The sequence below is a fragment of the Eptesicus fuscus genome, chromosome 10 (genome assembly GCF_027574615.1).
Source record: "Eptesicus fuscus isolate TK198812 chromosome 10, DD_ASM_mEF_20220401, whole genome shotgun sequence".
NCBI classification, from domain to species: Eukaryota; Metazoa; Chordata; class Mammalia; order Chiroptera; family Vespertilionidae; genus Eptesicus; species Eptesicus fuscus.
Genome location: NC_072482.1, coordinates 12,529,149 through 12,538,787, shown reverse-complemented (window position 1 = coordinate 12,538,787; position 9,639 = coordinate 12,529,149).

The following is a 9,639-nucleotide window of genomic DNA, read 5'->3' as shown; positions in this document are numbered from 1 at the left end:
AAGGGTTTAGGAACTAGGGCTTGTGAAATGTTTATCATGGCGTCGTATTTTAGTTGTGTGTCAGGTTGAATCATGTGAAATCTTCCCATGTAAATTCCCAGTGGCAATCTCATGTGAGTCAACCTTATAGATCCCTCTTAAGTCCCCTCCATTCTCTAAGGGCCTCGCAGAGTTCTTTGTACGTAGTTAGCTCACAACCAGTACTCGTATGATAGAAGAGGAACAGCCCTGTCCACAAGATGGATAAGAAAACAAGAAATGAATGTGTCTCTACCTAGAGACCTATATAGAGGGGTGGGCAAAAGTAGATGTACAGTTATGAGTATGCAAAATACAGAGTTTATACTTTCATTATTTATTAATTACTAGAGGCCCATTGCAGGAAGATTCCTGGAAGAATAGGGCTTCCTTGGGCCTGTTCCTGCAAGAATAGGAAGCCTGCAGCCGGAGCGAAGCAGAGAAGGGTGGGCTTCGCTCCCTTCTCTGCTGCCTCGCTCCCTCCCGTCTCTGCTGCCTCGCTCCCTTCTCCACTGCTTCACTCCCTTCTGTAGCACTTGGCTTCCTTCTACACTGTCTTCAGTCTTCACTCCTCACCTGCGTATGCAAATTAACCGCCATCTTTGTTGGGTTAATTTGCATACTTGCTCCTCATTGGCTGGTGGGTGTAGTGGAGGGATGGTCAATTTGCGTGTTTCTCTTTTATTAGTGTAGATTATGTTATTTTTCATACAAACAACTGTAAACTGACTTTTGTCCACCCTATATTAAGGGAGTATTGTAAGTCTCCCTGAACTGCAAAAAAACATTATCCAGTGGATCACAGGCAGTACAGCCTTATGGTTTAGAGTGGTCCCCACCCCCCATCAGTTAGAGCTTCATCATTGCCCCTTTCTAGCCTTGTGATCTTGGCCTCCTTTTTTCACTTCATTTACCTCAGTGTCCACATCTGTAAAATGAAAGTAACAATACCTATATCTCAGGTGGCAGGAGGGCAATTAAATGACATTAGGATATACAAAGCCCTGGCTTTGGTGCCTGACATATAGTAAATTACTCAACAATAGTTGCCATTATTGTTGTGGTTAATCCTGGTATTAAGAAGCAATGTGGACATGTTTTCAAAGCAGTGGTAAACAGTTTATTTGCAGTGATCACAAATGTTTCAATACTTTGCCTACGTTGGCATTTTATTTGATACATGAATAAACCATCTTTGTAGAAACTAAGGCTATTCTAGTCATGGCATATTTCAAGCTGGTCATTTTCCTTGACAGATTTTAAAATAAAAATCTGAACTCCTACAAGCCTCTAGTACAAGGATAAGGAGTATAAGCCAAACTGTTGTTTAAAAAAAGAGGCATTCAGCACTCCCTCTGGCCGTGCTGTGTCACACATCCCGCCAGTTTCCCTACAGAGTGAGGGGGAGGACAGCCATCAGGTTAGGAGGCCCGCGCTGAGCTGCTGGAAGGCACGGCTGGAGGCGGCGCTCACCAGCTCCCAGGCCCTGTGGTGCTCTGCCCGACTCCTAGACTCCTAACTCTCCAAGACGGAGCGTTCCTTCCACCCCACCGGGACCCCAGTATGGGGGCTTGTAGAGGCAGCAGAAGAGGACTTACAGGCTGAGGGGTGCTTCTATAAAGCACCCTCAGAATTTGGTGAGAAAGTCAGCCTCTAAGACAGGGTCTCCATGCAAAGGGACTTGCTCCATAAATGTCAGTGTCCTTTCCAAAAGTTAAACTACCAGGAGGTAAGACATCTGGAAAAGGAACCGCCCCTGAACGATGACGTAAATACGAGTTGAGGCAAAGAAATAAGTAGGTACACAGCAGGCATCAAGATATAGATTCAACATGAAGGGAAAAAAGCACCAAGAAAGTATAACCTCCACTAGTATTTTGATAACTAAAGAGCCACATTCTTATTGATTTGAGCACAGGAAAGTGAATCAGGCGTTTTAAGAGTCCACGTGAAATACTCTTCAGACCATACAGTTCTCTTTCCTAAACCTTTTAATTACTTTTAGTTCCATTTCCCAGGTGCTCTGATACTGTAAAGGTGACACCCTCAGCAAAGGTACAAGTACTCTTGTGCCCAAAAAGGTTTATGCATCTCCCTCACTGTAAATCATACCGATCAACTAGCAGTTGGGGTAGTTATCAGTACCTGGTGAGTTAGATTAACATGCGTCAGGTCTAAGACAATCAGGGGGTTGTTTAGAGATGGGCAATCAGAGCAAAGGACATGCACATTCTTTTTGTTGTTGTCTATCCTCACCCGAGGACATTTTCCCATTGATTTTAGAGAGAGTGGAAGGGAGGGGGAGAGACACACAGAGAGAAATATCGATGTGAGAGGACTCATGCACCCCAACAGGGGCCTGGGGTTGAGCCTGCAACCCAGGTACATGCCCTTGACCAGGAATTGAACCTGAGACCCTTCAGTCCATGGGCTGATGCTTTATCCACTGAGCCCAATCAATTATGGCGGGCATGTACATTCTTGAGGTATAGTTCACATGGGACATGGCAAAAACTTGATGAATTATTCCTGCCCACCATGGGCACAAACCAAAAGTCAAGTAATCATCTCCCCTTCCCTCTAGTTTCTGTGTCCACAGACCAGTCTCCTAATATATTAGGATTGTCCATGCTTCCTTCTCATCCTCTCATCTGCCTCAAACCATGCAACCCACCTCAAGAAACTCCCTTAAATCCAGTCCCTCTTTCCCACCAACTACCTTCACCTAAATTCAGGTCCTCATCGCTTGCTGGTCTCCCAATTTTATTTCCAGTCAACCAATTTTCTATCTAAATCACCTTTTTAAGACCTGTAGCTGGTTATGTCACACCTGTCAGCACCTCACAGCCCGAGGAAGCTTATTAGATATACAGATTCCTGCCCTGGCCGGTGTGGTTCAGTTTGTTGGAGCATCATCCCTACACATACCCAGGTTTAGGGTGTGATCCCCAGTTGGGGCACATTTGGGAGGCAGTTAAGGTTCACTCTCACGTCAATGTTTCTCTCTCTCTCTCCCTCTTTTTCTAAATCAATAATAATAATATTGCCCTAGCTGGTTTGGCTCAGGGGATAGAGCGTCAGACTGCAGAATGAAGGGTCCTGGGTTCCAGTCAAGGGCACATGCCCAGGTTGCAGACTCAATCCCCAGTAGGGGGCGTGCAGGAGGCAGCCAACCAATGATTCTCTCTCATCATTGTTTCGATCTCTCTCTCCCTCTCCAAAATCAATAAAAAATATTTTTAAAAATAATAAAAAGCATGTCCTCAGGTGAGGATTAAAGTAACAACAACAATAATAATAATCTATCTAATCTAATAATAGACAAATATGCAAATTGACCGCACCTTCGCTACACCTAAGCCACGCCCACCAGCCAATCAGGACGAGTATGCAAATTACCCCAACAAAGATGGCGGCTAATTTGCATCTCAAGACAGCGTCCAAAGAAGCCAAGAGCTGAAGGGAGTAAAGCTTCAAAGAAGCAAGCAAGCTGGGGGGGGGAGGAGAAGGGCGGGGCGGAGGCGGGGCCGGGGGCGAAGGGAAACGCGGGCGGGCTGGAGGAGAAGGCGGGGCGGGGGACAAGGGCGGGGCGGAGGCGGGGCCGGAGGCGAAGGGAAACGCGGGCGGGCTGGAGGAGAAGGCGGGGCGGGGGACAGGGCGGGGCGGAGGCGGGGCCGGGGGCGAAGGGAAACGCGGCGGGCTGGAGGAGAAGGCGGGGCGGGGGACAAGGGCGGGGCGGAGGCGGGGCGGGGGAGAAGGGAAATGCGGGCGGGCTGGAGGAGAAGGCGGGGCGGGGGACAGGGCGGGGTGGAGGCGGGGCGGGGGAGAAGGGAAACTCGGGCGGGCGGGCTGGAGGAGAAGGCGGGGCGGGGGACAGGGCGGGGCGGAGGCGGGGCCGGGGGCGAAGGGAAACGCGGGCGGGCTGGACGAGAAGGCGGGGCGGGGGACAGGGCGGGGCGGAGGCGGGGCCGGGGGCGAAGGGAAACGGGGGCGGGCTGGAGGAGAAGGCGGGGCGGGGGACAGGGCAGAGCGGAGGCAGGGCCGGGAGCGAAGGGAAACGCGGGCGGGCTGGAGGAGAAGGCGGGGCGGGGGACAGGGCGGGGCGGAGGCGGGGCCGGGGGCGAAGGGAAACGCGGGTGGGCTGGAGGAGAAGGTGAGGCAGGGGACAAGGGAGGAACGGAGGCAGGGTAGAGTGCAGCAGGAAATCCTATTGCAGGATTTTTCCTGCAACGGGAAAGCTAGTATATATATAAAAGCCTAAGCGACCGTTATGACCGGATGACCACCCAGTAGTTATGATGCGCACTGACCACCAGGGGGCAGATGCTCAACGCAGGAGCTGCCTCCTAGTGGTCAGTATGCTCCCACAGCCAACCTCCTATGGTCTCTCCCCCCTGGCCAGCCGGCCCCAATCGCCAGCCAGGCTGAGAGACCCCACCCATGCATGAATTCGTGCACTGGGCTTCTAGTAATAATAATAATAATAATAATAATAATAATAATGGAAATAGATTCCCAAGGCCAAAGCCATCACCAGGGAAATGGAATTTCTGGGGAGAGCTGTGGCACGGACATATGTACTTTTAAGGTGCATTAATTAGCTCCACCTGCCTCCCCAGGGGCTCTCTGCTGCTCCTCCCAATATGGGCATACCCTTTGCCCTCTGCCCAGAATGCCCTTCTTCCTCTGGGGCAAGTCCACTACTCTCCAAGGCCCAGCACAAATGCCACCTCCTCCGGGAAGCCTTCTTTCATCCCCTACAGTCGTGGCTTTCAAACATCTTTGCCCGAGAGACTCACGCCCAAGAAACAGATTTCACATTGCAATGCAATAAACACATCACTGAAACAATGGCTTAGGAAAACACTCTCTAAACGTTCTATAGAGAATGCAACTTGCCATATGTCCCTCTATTCTATTTCACTGTCAAAATGCTGTTAGCCACCTTGTAAATGGATTTCATGATCCAATCATGGGGGCGACCCTCACTTAAAAATACTGCTCAGCGTGAGTAAATGACTCCCTCTCTGTGCATGTGATACATAACCTGTTACACTATTTATCGCACTCTACAGTAATTATCTGCCTAGAGCCTGTCTTCACTTCCCTCCCACCTCTCCCCCCCACGTATGCACACACCACCGCCCAGTCAGCAAATCCGTGGCAGTCACACAGCCATTGACAAATGCAGAAATGAGAATATTGGTGAAGGAATCATTTGAGTGCTTGGGCTCGTGTAATTTTTTTTTTTCTTTTCCGGTTATGCTTCACAGCATAATCTATCAGCGACTCCCAAGAGGCTGGCCTGGGAATCACACTGGCTTCAACCCTTAACAGCAATTTTTTAAAACAGCCATTGCATTTCAGTACAATTTAACCGATTCTTTTGGCCCTAAAAAAATAAAATAAAAATAAAAACCACGTACAGGCAAAACCAACCAGAAAAAAATTTTGTCGGATTGATTGCTTGGCAAGGGAGTGCAAATGTGGGCAAACAAATCTCTTACTTAGATACTTAGAAGCAAATATTCAAAAACCTCAAAACCCTCCTTCACCACTTCAGAAAGGAAGCCCCCTCCCGCAGGGGCGGGCGCAGGAACACAGGCCGGTCTGCGCTGCCTGCGCTCCGTTTCTCACCGGGCTGTCCCCGTCAACACAAACAAATGTAAAAGTAGAAAAACCAAAGAGAAACCAGAGCAGCTAGAATGAACCGCGGCCGTGCACCGAGGCTGCCAGTTCCGGTGCGAATGGTACCTGTGATGGATGCGCGGGCGAGACAGCGGCCCGCAGGGGAGGGAGCCTCTTTCTGCAGCACGTGGCTCCCTTGACAGGAAACCTGCCCGCGACACCCGCCCCCCCCCCCCCCCGCCCCCACCAACCGTGCACACCGCTCGTCTGCAGCTTCGTCATTTATGTGATGCTAATTTGCACAAAGTCCTCGGGAACCTACTAAGAGGGACTCGATGAAAATATATTGGGGGTGGGGGTGGGGGTGGGGGTGGGGGTGGGGTCAGGAGGAAGCAGGCATTTCTGTCCGAGGAGAGAGGGAGAGGAAACACTTTACAGCTGGGTTTTAAAGGCTGAGTAAGAGTTTTCCAAATAATGTGGGGACAGAGGGGAGAGAGCTCCAGGCCGAGGAACTTTAAGGGGGGCTGGAGGGGAAGGAAGGGGTCACAGGAGAAGGAGAGGTCATTAAGTATAAGTGAGAGGGAGCTGCAGGCAGGTGGATGGTGGGGGTCTGGGGATCCTGAAGGCCGCTTTCTACGCTGCAGGGCACAAGGCAAGAGGCTGTGAGGTTCATGGGCCTGTGACCAGCTTTCAGAAAAGCCGAAATAGCCTGGACTAGGAAAGACCAGCTCCATGGCAGGTAGTGAGAGTGTGAGCTCCTTTGTGGAATTTGTTTCTGTTATAAATGTGTCTATGCATGCATGTCCTGGTTTGTGATATGAAGTGTACTTCTTACTGTGGGGGTGACTTAAAAAAAAAAAAACACCATCTAGGCAAAGGGGATGCAACTGAGGAAGGTTGAAGAAGAGACTGCTGAGAACAGATCGGAATTTCAGGAGGATGAGTGTGGTGGCGGTGTGAGTGATGCGTGGACAGCGGTGAGGCTCAGGGACATAATGGCGTTGTGTGTCCGTAAGGCTTCCCCACACTAGGTAGTATGGGGGGCTCAACAGCAGAAACCCATGCTCCACAGCTTTCCATGCCTGGCGCCTGGCACACAGAACTGTGATGTAATAAACGCTTGCTGTTTCCAGCTGCTGAGTTTTGGGGGACTTCGTTATACAGCAATAGACAACCAACACCGAGTTACTCATGAAGCCTGGAAGAGTCGAACAAGAATACTAACACTTTAGATTAGTATTAATAAACAAGTTATCCATTGTTTACTACCATTTTTTTTTTTTCCAAAGAATCTGTCATATCACATCTTCAGCCTGACTTGAGTAAGGAAAGGCCCCTGACCCAACCTGGACCAATCAGACTCTCTCTTCTGGCATCAGTACCTGGGAAACTGGGTCGGCTGTGGGGAGCAGACTAGAAGGCTGGGAAGACTAGAGGTCAAGGCCATCATTCTGGAGCACTTACAATGGGCCCCTGCAACGGATGGGAACAGAGCGGCCAAGGTGTCAGGGAGAGGAGATTCTCACTGGGTGGGCGGGGAAGGCGGTGGGGGGCGGGGAGAGGACAAGGCACCGGATGCTATGCTTTTGGAGATGGCTAACATGGGGCCTATGGAGTGAGGCTGGCCGATGGAGTGACATTTATCAGAGGCTGGAGGAAGCGGGGCAGGATGCAGAGATGTGGGGGATGGAACCCTGGGAATCGGGACTTTCGAAGTCCAGAAAAGCTTTAGGGTTCTGCAACTCAGCCCCTGGGAGGGACCTGAATCCTACTCAGGGAATAGCAGGGACCAGGTCCTGAGCAGTTTGTGCTGCTGTAAGAATGCACATGCTTAGGCCCTCTTAGGAAGCAAATTAAACAGTAAAAAGGCTCCTGTGTCTTAAATCAAGACTATGTTTTTCCCCGAAAAAGTAATTTTGCTTTTCAAGTTCTCTGGCCCCCAGAAACTCATCTGCTTCACCCCTGGCTGACCACATCCTCCACTCCCCCATCCCCCCCCCACCACCCCCACAGTCCTCCCACACAAAGTGAGGAAAATCTAACTGAGAAATTATTTTCAGATTAATGACGTTTTTACAAAGACCAAATCTAACATTTCATAAAGTTGACATATTATGTATAGAAGCATTTAATTAAACATTCATTTTTATTCTGCAGCCTTCCTTTTGCGAATTTTTCAGGACCTGCCCATTTGCACATGCCCTGGACTACGGGGGACTACCGACAGGATGTTTGGGGAGTTTGGGGCTTCTGATTATGAATTCGGGACATTCTAGGGTGTCCTGTCTCCTTGGGCCCCAGCACATGGACCCATGGGCCAGAGGACGGAGTTGCCTTCCACTCCAAACATTCAGACAGAGGAGGCTGGAGAGGCCTTAATGTCACCCATCATTTTAGAGAGGGGTAAACTGAGGCCCAGCGAGGCAAAGGGCATCCAAGAGGTCACCTTTGGAAGTGCCCTATGAGCTAGAGGCAGGCACTGGCCAGAAAACAAGTCTCGTGCCTTTCTGGAGAGGCTCACTTGCAGCCTCTATCCGGGCTGGGGCCATTAAACCAGTAGGGGTTGGGAGTGATGGCAGGAGGTCCAGGTCCAGGACTTGCCCCAGACAGTCACCCCACCCCCCACCCCCACCTCACCACCCTAGCCTCCGGTCAGGGGACAACTTGGCACCTGGTACTTTTCCACAATGACTCCCATCCCCCCTCTCCCTCCACTGGGCAATGGGGGTGCACCCGTAGCAGGCACCTGCAGTGGGACCCTCAACTGAGCATCTTGGTGCGCACCCCATCCCCCACCCTGGGAAAGACCCTCGGCCCGGGTGTGCCTGTCCTGCCCAAACAGTACCCGCTGGGGCACCGGGTGTCCTTCTGGCGCCCGGTGATGTGCTAAGCACCACAGGAGGCCTGGCTGTCTTTCCAGTGTTTGGGTTGGAAGATTCCCTTCCTTAGAATTCATTCCCCATTTGACTTGCTCCTCTCTGAGGAGTTCCCTTTCTTGCAACCAAAAGATCCTCGAATACACCGACGTGCCGCCAGCGAGCGCCTTCCAGCGCTGGCCAGGGCAGCGGTTCCTCCTCTGTGGCAGGCCAAGTATCTCTCCAGAGAATAACAACAACTGCCAGAGGCTGAGCTTTATTATTATTGCTGCTACCGACTGGGGAAAGGTCTTCAGCCATCCCACTCACGCCTTCACTTCACTTTCCTCCAGTAATCCTTTGATTGGTCATGCACGTCCATTTTAAAGTTGTGTTCTGGCCAGCTGACCTAATCCTCCCGTGGTTGGGTAGGTTCATGGCCATTATAAATTCACAAACTGGCTTTCGAGTACAAATCATTCTTGAGTGACCTCCACTTCACTTCCACGGCGCTCGGTCGAGCCCTGTCATTTGTCCAGGGAACCCCCGCAACAGCCTCCGGACAGCACGGCCCAGCTCCAATCCATTCTCTCTAACGGCTCCTCCCAAAGCACCAACCCCCGAGCGAGGCTCCCGCTCAGGACCCTTTGCTGGGTCCCGGGCTTTGAGAATGACTGCAGGCTGCAGTTCACCTCCACCCACCCCTCTGCCCCTTCTGACTCCCCTCCGCTCTTGCCAGTCGGCTAGACCTACCGTTCGCCATCTCCATGTCTATCCCCGGATCAAGAGCCTCAAGATGTGCTTTGTTCATTTCCGTACCTCCCCTCACCCCAGGGCTGACTACAGCATCCTGCATCAATACATTAAACTAGCCCTAGCCGGTTTGGCTCAGTGGATAGAGGTTGGCCTTTGGACCGAAGGGTCCCGGGTTAGATTCTGGTCAAGGGCATCAACAGCACGTACAGCGTTGCAGGCTCCTCCCCGGCCCGGGCCCTGGTCAGGGCGCATGCTGGAGGCAACCAATGGATGTGTTTCTCTCACATCGATATTTCTCTCTGTCTTTCCCTCTCTCTTCCACTCTCTCTAAAAATCAATGGAAAAACATCCTCGGGGGAGGATTAAAAATCAACAATAAACT